Source organism: Mustela putorius, unplaced genomic scaffold (genome assembly GCF_011764305.1).
Source record: "Mustela putorius furo isolate JIRA1106 unplaced genomic scaffold, ASM1176430v1.1 tig00000129_pilon_pilon_pilon, whole genome shotgun sequence".
NCBI classification, from domain to species: domain Eukaryota; kingdom Metazoa; phylum Chordata; class Mammalia; order Carnivora; family Mustelidae; genus Mustela; species Mustela putorius.
This window is the reverse complement of record NW_025421290.1, coordinates 32,437,699-32,450,225: the sequence shown is the minus strand read 5'-3', so window position 1 is coordinate 32,450,225 and position 12,527 is coordinate 32,437,699. Positions and strand designations below refer to the sequence as shown.

The window sequence follows — 12,527 nt, the reverse complement described above, 5'->3', positions numbered from 1 at the left end:
GTTGGATTTCCTTCTGTCTTTGCAATCTCTTGGTGAATTGCCTGTAACCTACTTCCCATTCTGGCTTAATGCTCATTCAAGAATTAGAAGTGATTTCCTTTTCTACTACCTTTGTGGAGAGGATTTCTGGGTTGGAAGATTTTGTTTTTTAAATCGTATTGCCCCCACAGACCTTGAAGAGGGTAAGGTTTTGTGTGTCCTTTCCCAAAGCCATCCAGTGGCCTTCCAGGGGAACCTCGTACTTTGAGACCCACTAGCTCTCAGTCGCTGTGCCTGATAGGAGTTCTCTTTGACAGATGGAAAGCCAGCCTTTTCAAATTTTCCCAGGTGGACTGGGCACTGTTTGCGTTCAAAAGTTCTCAGCGAGACTTTCATTTTAAATTCATAAAACTTATCAGCCAACCTCCAACAATTGTTTAATAAAAAGCAATTAGCCAGCCAAAAATATAATGGCTTTTATGTCAAAATATGCTGGAGACAGCTGCTAAGCGGGCCACTGGCAGCCCCTGGGCCATATGCCGTGAGTCCTAGGCATATGCACAGCCAGGCACAACAGCACAGAGCATATTGGGAGTAATAAACCCAGCCCCCAACCTTCCTCCCTCTCCCTTCCCCCAACTCCCCACGCCAGAGAAACTGACAGCAGGGAATTCTCTGGAGTAAACTGCTGCAGTCAAGATTCACAAAACTCATTTATTAGGCGAGGATCTAATCTGGCAGTAGATGCAGAGAGCCCTAGCTCCCTAGCCTGGTTTGGATAAAATCCATGCAAACCTTATTGCATTGCAGCAAAACGATTAAAAGAAAAGAAAAAAAAAAAAAACCCAACCTGCCTCCATGAAACAACGAACTCAACAGCACTCATCAAGAAAATTGAACTCAGATTATAGACTTTTCTTTGATCTATCTGTTTGCTTCTCCCAATCTAATATTCTCCGGGAAAAAGTTTCTAGAGTTTGTGAAGAGTTTCTTCCTTGTGAAGATAGTTTCATGCTTCACAGCATTCTCTGACGTAGTCACGTTTGTCCTGCTTCACTCCCCAGGAAATGGTCCAAGGACTGAGATACTGGTGGTGGCCCCACGCATCTTTTTTGTCACCAGAACTCCAGATATGTATTTATTTTAATCAGAGGGGAGGGAGAGAAAGGAAACTTTCCCGAACTTTTTTTTTTTTTTTTTTTTTGCTGACAAGAAAGGCCATATTTTCATCAAAAACATGTTTATTTTGAGAACAAAGCCTGGGCAAGTCACCTTTTGTTTACAGAGAGCTTTTCCATCCCAGAGGACATCCTGGTTTGTAAACACTCTGAAGCTGTTTTTAGAGCATTCACATTGCCTGTCTCCTTAAGGACAGATCCTGGGGGCTGCTCTGTACCCATGCTTTCTGGCCATGTTGCAGTGCCAGCAACTGCTTATTCTATAGTTAAGAAAATGTGTCATGCTTTTGAGGATAATTGGATTTCCCCCCGTAAACATATTAAATAGCAGAGTGTAGGCAATAGACTTCCAGAATAACCCTTGGAAAGGGGGCAGCACAGACCTAGGAATCTCCAGATTCTTCAAACTTCAACTCATTCTTCTATCTTCTCTCTTCCCCTCAAGAAAATTTTCCGCAGAGTTGCAACGAATACTATTGAAGGTCTCCCAAGAACACCCCCGCCCCTCAGTTTCAATAACTTGTGAGGAGGACTCGCAGGACTCTGCACATGGCGGCATTCACAGCTAAGATTTATTGCAGTGGAAGGTTACAAAGCAAAATGAGCGAAGGGAAAAAGGCATGTGGTGCGAAGTCTGGAGGACACCAGGCGCAAGCCTCTCCCAGTGGGGTCATTTGGGAGGATCTTAATTCCCGCCCCCCCCCCCCCCCCCCCGCCCAGCAACAAATCGTAACAACACGTGTGAAACATTGTCTTCCAGGGAAGCTTCTTAGAGTCTCTATGTCTAAGGTTTGTAATTGAGGGCAGGTCCTCTAGACATCCTCTGCTTGGCAGGTTAAAGTTCCAGACTCCCAGCATAAAAACAGGTGTTGAGAAGAAACGATCCTTTGTTCAGGTGCAGTGAGCCATTCTTACCAGCCTTGGAAACTGTGGGGATCCTACCCCATTGGACTTCCTGGATATCAGTCAATGGTCAGCCTTGAAGCAGGCCTTTCCAAGGGCAGCAGCCTCGCTCGTGCACAGTTGACTATGTTGTGGACTGATCCTTCCAGCCTTATTTCTTTCCTACCTCATCCACCTGCAGGGAGCTCTGATGCACACTGTGGGTGCTCCTGGGGAGGGGCAAGAGGTGGATTGATAGGTGGTAAAAGTGAAAGGTTTGGTAGGGGGACCTGGGTGGCTCAGTTGGTTAAGTGTCTGCCTTTGGCTCAGGTCATGATCCTGGGGTCCTGGGATTGAGCCCTGCATTAGGCTCCCTGCTCAGCGGGGAGCCTGCTTCTCCCTCTCCTACTCCCCCTACCTGGGCTCTGTCTCTCTGTCAAAGAAATAAATAAAAATCTTTAGAAGTGAAAGGCATGGCTTGAACTCTAAATGGAGGTACAGTTTAGTAAGGATTCTAAGAAAGACAACATGGTGAAACTTCAAAAGCAGACATTTTAGGATTTGCCAGACCCAGGTTCAAATCCTTCTTACTTTTCCTATAGAATTTTAAAATTTCAAATCTTTCTGGTCTGTTCTTAGGGATAATCCACCAACTCTCTCATGCTCATGGATAAGCATGAGTTGGATATTTGGTAGGAAATAGGATAAGCTTTATTTCAGGGGAAATATATCAAATATCATATATCATGGGAACGGCCTATAGGCCTGCAAGTCAGTAGGTAAATAAAAATGAAGCTTATATTTCTTTCTTTCTTCCTTCCTTCCTTCCTTTCTTTTTTTCTTAAGTAAGCTCCATGCCCAGCATGGAGCCCAATACAGGGTTTGAACTCATGACCCTGAGATCAAGACCTGAGCTGAGATCAAGAGTCGGATGATTTACCTACTGAGCCACTCAAGTGCCCCAAAAATGAAATTAATATTTCTGAACATAAGTCCAATGCTTTAACTTTGGGTTGGAATTCTCATTCAATCTTTTTTTTAAATAATTATTTCTGAGCACTTCATGTACATATGCCTGAGCATGCTTGGGGGAGCTCCAGGATGTTAGAGATGGGGTCAATGCTCTCAGGGTGCTTATCGCCCAGTGTGGGACCTCATGGAACACAAGAGAAGTTCTAAAGGAGGCAGCAGATGGATTCATGACAGGACAGATCTCTTTAACTCTAGAACTATAAAAGGTTAATGAAAGTGAGATATAGAAAGTAACTCACCATTAATGTATCACCTCTGAATTTAGCTCCTCTCATTAGATTTTTTTTCAAATTGTTGTTAGAGTTTTAGATTATGTCATCCTCTAAGCCAGAAAGTCAAACAAACTAGAACTCTTGTGAAACGACAACCTTGATTTACTTGTCTGGAGTGTTCATCCAGGTAACACGAATTTGATTTCTGCCCTCCATTTCTCTAGCCTACGGGGGTCTTATCTTCCTTGCTCATCTATAGAAATAAAGTCACCATTCTCTTTAACCCTTTCTAAGCTTTGTTCAAGTCCTTAATTGTTCATGAAGCATGAAAACCAGAATAGCAAATATGTCCTCGAGTCAGGCTCTCTGTGGCTTTGCACAGTGCTTTGTTCATTTCATGGGGGGAATCTGACACTTACTTGGTCTTTGTTTTCAGGACTGCCAGGATTCTTTCTCATGCACCCGACTGGTTGTCCTGGCTAGTTGTCCTGGCCTGCGGGTCTCTGTTTCAATCCATGGCCTCATGTTTAAATACACAGAGCTATATACATCTAGAGCTTTGTTCTCATTATACAAAAGGCTTTTAATCAATCAGCTCTTGATCTTAGAATCATCTTAGAACAGAGGCCAGATCACACAGTGATTGAGAGTGTGGATTCTTTATCCTCAGTGCCTGGTTCTAATCCCACCTCAGACACCGAGCAGCTGTGACACATTGGACAGTTTACTTAATCTCTGCCTCAGTTTCCTCATCTATAAGATGAGGCACAAAATACTATTTTTGACATGCTTCAAGCAGTGTCTGACACTATATTATTACTATTACTTTTAAGATTTTACTTATTTAGGTAAAGAGAGAGACCACAAGCAGCGGGAGCGGCAGAAGGAGAGGGAGATGTAGGCTCCCCACTGAGCAGGGAGCCCAATGTGGGACTCCATCCCTGGACCCTGGGATCATGGCCTGTGCTGAAGGCAGAGGCTTAACCATTTGAGCCACCCAGGTGCCTCATGTTATGTTTGATAAATACAGAAATTAGAAAAAGAGTCTTACTCTGTATTACAGTGTCTCTTAGATTCCTTCTTTGGATTACAAATAATTGCTTTGAGTTGTGTTTTTCTTTCTTTCTTTTTTAAAAAATATTTTATTTATTTATTTGACAGAGAGAGAGATCACAAGTAGACAGAGAGGCAGGCAGAGAGAGGAGGGAAGCAGGCTCCCCGCTGAGCAGAGAGCCCAATTCGAGGCTTGATCCCAGGACCCTGGGATCATGACCTGAGCCGAAGGCAGAGGCTTAACCCATTGAGCTACCCAGGCACTCCGAATTGTGTCTTTCTTGATAAATGAGGAATTGAAACAGACTATTATAGAGATCCAGTCTTCTCACAGGTTCATGTTTTTTAGTCTGTGGCCTAGTTTCCCATGTTAGAAATCTAATTTATGCTAGAACAGAACCAGAAATGAGAACTTCTGCTGAAAGAAGACCTCATTACCTTATGATTAACAGAAGAGAAGATACTGCCAGTTCCCTTTTTCCTTCTGGTTAAAATGTGGTTACAAATCTCCTAGCCTGATAAATTCTGCACTAACATTTTGAATTCATTCTTCCCACCGAATGAGACAATTGAGGCAGAAACATTAGTTTGAGTGGACATGTAGGTCCATATTGCTCTAAGAAAAGGGCCTTTGAGTGTTCAGAGGCAGAGCATAGTACACAAAAACAAAGCAAAATAAAACAAAACTGAAAAAACCCAAAATGAAAAATTCTCTTGAAATGAGGACACAAAAATAAAGCTCAGCACTCAGTAGGTACTAAGCAAATGCTAACTCCTTTTTCTCACTTTGCTTGGCTGCCAGAACCAATTTCTTCCTTCTCAATATTTATATCGACCTTTCTTTCCCTTTAGTCAGAAAAACACAAAGGTTTTTTTTTTTTTTTTTTTTTTTTAAGGCTCATACCATAAACTGTGTGATGTTTAGCTTTTGCAGAGGTGTGAAGAAGTCCTGCTGTTATAAGTGGAGTAAGATTTTTTTTTTTCTTGGGTGGAAGCCCAGAAAATGTTAGACAAGCCAAGGTGAAGAGTCTTGCTGATTAATGACGGCGTTGATGCATGTGTGTAAGTTTATGGGTGTGAATGTGTATGTCTAGGTTCTAGAACCATTTTGGCAGGGAGATATGAGAACCCACAGAAAGGAATTAATCCAAAATGTTAGATGGCAAAATGGTGTGATCCACCCCACAAGACCCAATGCGTGATTTCCTTCTTCGCATTCTATGTAGACTGGAGTTAGCGATCTTTAAATTTTCCAAGTTGGAAATGCACAATCCAATTAAAAGAGCATTTTGTGAGTTAAGCAGGCATATCATGACCATTGCTCTGGCCAAAGCATAGACCAGGCCTTAATTCCTCAACTCTTGCAGGGTTTTAAGAACTTAAAAGAAGCATAGAAGCTCTTATCCATGGAAGTTTCGTGCCACTGGGAGTGCCCATAAGAGAGACGGTGTGTGGTTGGACAGGTTTCTTATTTTAAAGATGCTACTCTGACTTCTGTCCGCTACCTACACAGCCTTAAACAGGAATGTGATAAAACAAAAAGCTTCAACAACAAGTATTCAACATAATAATCCTTTGTTCATAAAAGATTGTTAAAGGTGGTGATACGTGTAAATGTAAAGCCTCAGAGATAACTATTGATAAAAAGTAGACTTTTTGGCTTTCTTTCCAACCTCTTCTAGGAAAAGCTTCTTTCAAAGACAAAAGCTGCACCGTGGACACTCCTGGTGGGGACCCGGACGAGTGGGTCCCTCTTCCCTAGAGAGGAGAAGTGGGGGCTTTTGAGAGCTGATGTCAGCCCCTGCTGCAAGCCTGCACGTTTGACAGGGAAAGCCATGGGCAGGAGGCTGGTGGCGGCTGCAGCCCGCGCCAGACCTCTAGCTGGCTTGTTACACTATCCTCACCAGCTTCCCTGGGAAGAGAAAAAACAAATTTTTTCTCTAATGGCTGAGATTGTCTTCGATACTTAGCAGCAGGAGTTTCTGACAACTTTGTTCTCTCAGATTTTAGGGATTTAAAGAGAAACAAAATATCACACACTTGCAACTGGCGCAGGAAGACGCCAACGTCTACCTCATTAGTGAATGGAAAACAGTGGCCCCTTTGGGTTGGATCAGGAGGTCAGTGTGTATATGACTGAAAGGCCCTATTTATTAACCAAATACCCATTACATGGGTCAAGTCCAAGGCCAGCCTGATGAGTAGGCAACTCCTCATACGGTTTCATTTCAGGGAATGAAATACCACTCCCTTGATTCTCCAAAAGGGAAATATGGCTCCTGTGTGCCCACTGATGCCTGAAATGTCTTTTATAGGAAAAAGACCTTTCATTTAGAAGTCTGTAATAAGGTTCATAATGAAAGTACCTTAGGTGTGACTTCAGAAAATACTGAGGTGTGAGTGCCTGGAGTCTGGATTCTTGAGCTTGCATTTAATGATTAAGGGAAGAAAGATCCTTTTGCTTGGATGGGAAGAAAGAGAAATTAAAGTGTTGGTTCACTTTTGAAATGAGATAGAAAGCACTTAAGTGTCTGATGCATAGCAAGCTCTCAATGTTTATTATTCTGATTTTAAGTTATGGCAGGTTCAGGACTGGTTATGCCGTTTTGGAGATAAATCTGTAGAGTCCCCACTCTGAAGCTACCATGCTTTGTGCATAAAATCAAGGCCCTCGAAAATCACTCTCATTCCATTTTCTTGATCCTCTCCCTATCATAACATTTTCTCTTTGCATTACTCCTCAGTCCTTTGCTTATTGGGGGGGGGGGGACTCTAAAGGAGTCTTAATAGGCTTTATGTCAAGAAGAGGGGGTTGCAATCAGAGGCATATCTAAACTAACTTCTGGCATTTAACCATATACCTTATGTCTGTGTCACAGTTCATGTCTCATCTTCCCTAATGTTATTAAAGGGTACTTGATGGCTAACTTTCTAGTTATGGGACCCCATGACTGTAATCACCCACTCTGATGGCTCATATCCAGGCACATCATGAGCGTGCAGCTTTTCCAACTATCCCAGCTTCCAGCACGTGGTTCATCTGAACCACTCGGATGGTACCAATTGCCATGACGTCTCACTTGGCATTCATCTATAAATGCCTCATCAACGAAACTTGTATTTTCATCTAGTTTTATCATTAACATATACATGTTATGTTATATATAACATATATCAACACCAATACATAGCCTGTTTTTATCGCTCTAACTAGACTGTGCACTTCTTGTTAAGGTCCAGGTGGTGGACAGTTTTTGAGATAACCTCCAATGTGCCTCATATCCCCATAGTCATGTCCTTGCATAATCCCTTCTCCTTGTTTTTAATGAATATAATAAGACAAAAGTATTAGGATGTCACTTCCAAGATTGGGTTGCAAAAAGTTCCTAACTCCTGTCTCGCTAGCACTGTCTGGCTCATTCTTCCTTGTTCCACGTGGTGGAAGTCAGTCGCCATGTTGTGAGCTGTGCTCTGGCCGGGAGCTGAGGCAAGCCTCTGGTCAATAGCCAGAGAAAAAAATGGGGCCCTCAGCTTAACCACTTGTGAGGAACTGCGTTTTAACAGTAATTGCCTGAGTGAGCTCACCAGCAGCTTCTCTCTCAGAAGAGAGAGAATGTGAACCTTCACATGAGAAGGCAGCCCTGGTTGACACGTTGGTGGCAGCCTTGTGAGAGGCCTACAAGCAGAAGTGCCCAGGGAAGCCATGATGAAATTTCTGATCAACAGAAACTGTGAGGTAATATGTTTGCTGTTTTATGCTGTTGATTTTTGGAGTAATTTGTTGCATAGCAATAGATAATAAATATAGTCCAGGTTTGTAGTTCATCTATGCTCTAAGTCACTCATTCTGGAACAAACACCTAGAATATTGGAGAAATATGCTTTGAGCTACTTGAGGAACGTTTATTTTCTTTCCCTCTCAGGTGGGAGAGGAAGATAGGTGAAAACTATGATTTGGTCCTAAAACACCTGGCCGCCTTAATCGCAGTCTTGGTGTATGAAGCCAGAGGGTCAGTTAACAGGAATAGCAACTGTATCACGTGGACCATCCAAAGATCTAAGTGACACTGAAAATCGAGGTTTAGAGACAGCGTAAGAAAGTCAGAATGAAAACACCTAAACTTGAGGAACGGCAAAGCAGGTGAGTGGGAGGTGGTTTGGAGACCTTCCATTTCTAGAGCTGGAGTGAGGGGAGCTCATGGAAGTATGTGCAGAGAATGGAAGCTGTGGTGGATCCCTTTAGAGAGGGGGTTGCAAATACCAATGCCGAAGGTACCAGGAAACGAGTGGCATGGGACACGCGAAGGCTCGGGGAACTGGAGAGGGCAAGCTAGTTTCAGGCGGGTATAACGGATGTTGTAGTGCTCTACCCAGATCCTCATCCTCAAGGACAGTGCGCCCTGGAAATGTTGACTTTTAATGGTTGACAGCGGCATTCTTTGAGCATTGCCCTCAGCCACAGGGAAGTACCTCATCCAAGGTTATGCGCTGTCCCTGGGAGGCTTGTGGCCAAATTCTGGCAGATGAGGGAGCACAAGTTGGTTGACTCCTGTGCCTCAGGGTGCAGCAATCCTAAAGGTCTGTTTCCACTCCAGAGATCCTGCATAGGATTGCCCCGAGGCCTCAGAAACAAATGCCTTATGGGCCACTTTTCCTTCTGCCAGTTTCTTTCTTTCTTACTTTCTCAGTGAGTACCTCCAGGAAACCCATGGCTCACAACACCCCATCTCAAGCTAAGACAATCAAGACAAGACAAGGGGTAGCAACTAGCCAGCTCTAGATGTGGTGTACAAGCTGGAAATGTAAATGTGTAAGTGAAATACTCCAATCTTTCTTTCTGTATTGGCAAGTAATTCCACTTTTAAGAAAAGAGTGACCTCTGAAGTGAGACAAAACACATTTCTGGGCCAGGTTTAGCTAAAGGGACACAAGTTTGAGACAGGTATATATTACTATATAATATAACTTATTAATATATAATAACATATTAAGTTCATGAACTTATTGAAAATTCAAATAAGTTGAATATATATTTTTAAGATTTTATTTATTTATTTATTTGTGAGACAGAGAGGAGAGAGAGCAGGAGCAGGGCAGAAGGGTGGAGGGGAGGGGGACCCGAACGGAGGGAGAAGCTGACTCCGTGGAGTCTGATGCGGGGCTTGATTCCAGGTCCTGGAACCATGACCTGAGTCAAAGATAGATGCTTAACTGACTGAGCCTCCCAGGCAACCCTGAAGTTTGATAATATATATATATAATATATATATATATTATATATATGATTATATATATATACACACACACATAATACATATAATATATATACATACATATATGTATATATGTATATATATATATATATATATATATATATATATATATATATTGCATATCTGTTAACATAAGTCCACCATTTGCTTAAGAGAAGAACTGAATGTTTTGTGTGTAGGTGAGGAAGGAGAAAGTGCAGGGAGCTTAGTTTCCCCGTCCTCAGTACCGTGTAACTCATGTGACACTTACATTGTAGCAAGTACCATGTAACTTTAGTAATACCTCATTCTTTCCCTCCCTTCAAAGTGTGCCAAAGAAGTCAATTTCTCGATTTTTGAGAGTATTAGGGGTAGAAGTTCTCTTCTGTCATCATGTTTTTGCACCCTTCCTAAAGGGGTCAGATGCTAAGAGCGACCATACATTTACCCGATTTTACACCTGCTCTTCCAGTGCAATTATTAATATCCATCAGTGTGTCCCAGTGTTAATACATTTTGTCTCTTTGATGGGGAAACCATGTACTGTTACCTCTCAGGGCATCATTTTTGTTCCGTGAATAAAATTTTTGGACTTCTAGGATAATTAAGATATACTGCCTTCTAAAAAATGAAATTCATTAAAAGTAACAATTTTTTCTCTTGCAAGTTGAAATCATTCTCAATGTCCCAGTGTAGCAATTTGACCCAATACTACTTTTCAAGGGAATAGTTTTCACACTCACTTCACAGTTTAAACCAATTTGATTTCACTACTAATTTGCCTTATTTTAACTTGGACATGCTAAAGTAGTTCAGGCTGCTTCCAAACACTGACTGCCTCATTAGCTGATAGCTGTAGTCTAATGACTTTCGGAGCAAATGAGAGCCTCCAAGGCGGTGGACATCGGTGGAAACAGCTCTTTGCAAACTGAAAGAGAGGATGTCAAAATCAAATTTAATTCTACCCTTTGTTAGCTTTGGGGTAGTTAGCATTTATTTAAATGAAATTGTAATTATTTTCTGATAGATGGGAAATCCCTGGGCAAATAGACTGAAGCCATCACACCGTCCATCACATATTTGAGTAAGTATATAACAAGAGAAACCTTTTCTGTTAGAAGGTTCACCATAATTTTCTAAGCTCAGCTTTAAAGATAGATGTCAATGTAAACTTTTATGTGTGTGTATAGATACATAGACATCCCCCATATCTGTGTATGGGTACCTCCACCATATATGTAAATGTGCATTGAAAATAAATACATGTATTAAAAAACATAGCTCCTTTCCCTTTCCCTAAAATATAGGTTAGGCTATTTGGTAATGATAAAAGCCTGAGGCTCACTCAGCCTAACTCAAGGACCAAGGTGAGAATGAGAGAGATGGAAATGTTTTTTTTTTTTTTTTTTTTTTTAAGATTTTATTTTTAAGTAATCTCTTTACCTGATGTGGGGCTTGAACTTACAACCCTGAGATCAAGAGTCTCATGCTCCACTGACTGAGCCAGCCAGGCGCCCCCGAGATGGAAATCTTTCACGGAGGAAAGGAGCCAAGGTTTACATAGAGGCCACCCAAGGTTCTAAAAGTAATTCAGGATCAAAGCAGTTACTCTTAGTGGCTCATCTAAACTTGATCCTCACCCCATCCTTCTTTATTTATAAAGCTTCACTTTTTTTCCCCCATGAAAACTAGACAACTTCACGACCTCAGAAGATAAATCATATTTTGTGTAAGGCAGGAAGCATAATCTAATTCCCTTTGCTAGTGCTTGCTTTAGGGGTGAACAGGAAAACAGAATCCAGGCAATGATGCACAGAAGAAAATCTCTTGTGGCGATGTGGGAAAGATTTTGCTCTCAGGTAAGACAAGAGACGGTGGTGAGGCCGGTTCTCTTTTTCTTTTTTTTTTTTTTTTTTTTTAAGATTTTATTTATTTATTTGACAGAGAGAAATCACAAGTAGATGGAGAGGCAGGCAGAGAGAGAGAGGGAAGCAGGCTCTCCGCTGAGCAGAGAGCCCGATGCGGGACTCGATCCCAGGACCCTGAGATCATGACCCGAGCCGAAGGCAGCGGCTTAACCCACTGAGCCACCCAGGCGCCCCGGTTCTCTTTTTCTGCCATCAAGTGGTGTGAAAGGGTTTTATGATTAGAGCTATGGCAGCCATCTTGAAAGCATGAGACTAAAAGACTAGAGATGAAGAACCAATATGCTGAGGAGAGACTTTAGAAGGACAGAAAAGAACCTAGGTCCTTGACAGTGCTGCTAAACACTTCTCCCAAGCCTAGACCACCTAACTCCAGACTTTCCATCATGTGAGAAAGTGAAATGTCTTTATTGCTTGAGCCATTCTTGGTTTGGTAGTCTATTCTTGCAATCCAAAGCATCTCTGCCAATGTCCAGGGGGGCTCTCATGAAAAGGTTATCTTGTTGTTTGCCCAGTACCAGGATTTTGTGGGTATTTATTTCTATATATTCAGGGTGACTTTAATGAGAATCAGAGGAGCTTTCGCAGCACTAGTGTTCAGAGCTCTCTAGAGTAGATTTCTTCCCGACTATGCTTCATGATTGACCAATGTTGCAGCATTCCCTTTGACCTACTGAAGGTTTGTCAGTTAGACAGAGGTCTAAGTGATAACCTGAAAACCTTCTTCTTTGGTCCATTTGGATTTCATACTTCCTTTAGTTGATTATTCATGCGATTCACAAAAATTTATTGAGCATTTGATATGCATGAGGTTTGGGAAATTAGTGTGAAATACAGAAATGTTCCCTGCCTTCTTGGAATTTACATTCTAGTCAGATTATGCAATTTCTGTATTCATTTCGCCTTTTGACACAGAATTCCAGAGATATCAAAGATGTTGAGCTTGTAGAATAGGGCGTGGAAACCTCTCAGGATGAATGTATATCTTTTTGAAAATGAAGAAGATGGTAACTG

General features: G+C 41.9%; 1 long non-coding RNA gene across 6 annotated transcripts in view; it reads left to right on the top strand.

Annotated features, from left to right (window-relative positions):
* LOC101681947 overlaps positions 1-12,527 on the top strand; it is a 141,644-nt gene that overhangs the window by 117,728 nt on the left and 11,389 nt on the right. The window contains exons 8-9 of one of the 6 annotated variants that reach the window (XR_006604264.1): positions 9,025-9,146; positions 11,354-11,471. The exons of the other annotated variants lie outside the window; for them this stretch is intronic. This is a non-coding gene — a long non-coding RNA (uncharacterized LOC101681947). Of the gene's footprint in view, positions 1-9,024; positions 9,147-11,353; positions 11,472-12,527 lie in introns of those variants that run through there. 6 annotated transcript variants of the gene reach the window in all.